This window comes from Cicer arietinum, chromosome 5, assembly GCF_000331145.2.
Source record: "Cicer arietinum cultivar CDC Frontier isolate Library 1 chromosome 5, Cicar.CDCFrontier_v2.0, whole genome shotgun sequence".
In the NCBI taxonomy this organism is placed as follows: Eukaryota; Viridiplantae; Streptophyta; class Magnoliopsida; order Fabales; family Fabaceae; genus Cicer; species Cicer arietinum.
This window is the reverse complement of record NC_021164.2, coordinates 8,565,573-8,565,836: the sequence shown is the minus strand read 5'-3', so window position 1 is coordinate 8,565,836 and position 264 is coordinate 8,565,573.

The following is a 264-nucleotide window of genomic DNA, read 5'->3' as shown; positions in this document are numbered from 1 at the left end:
TGCCATCGTCTATTCCAAAAAGACAAATTTTTGCCCATTTTTGTCGAATGGCACCATACTCGCCCGAAAAGTCCAGATGAAATCGAGGACCGAGAGTCCCTTATATCATTCTTCTTCTAAATTTATAACTGTGTTTCAGTTTCGGCATCAGATTTCAATCAATACGAAAATTGTCTGAAATGTCCAGATGAAATCGAGGACCAGGAGACTCTTATAGCATTCTTCTCATAAATTTATAACTATGTTTCGAGTTCCACGTCAGTT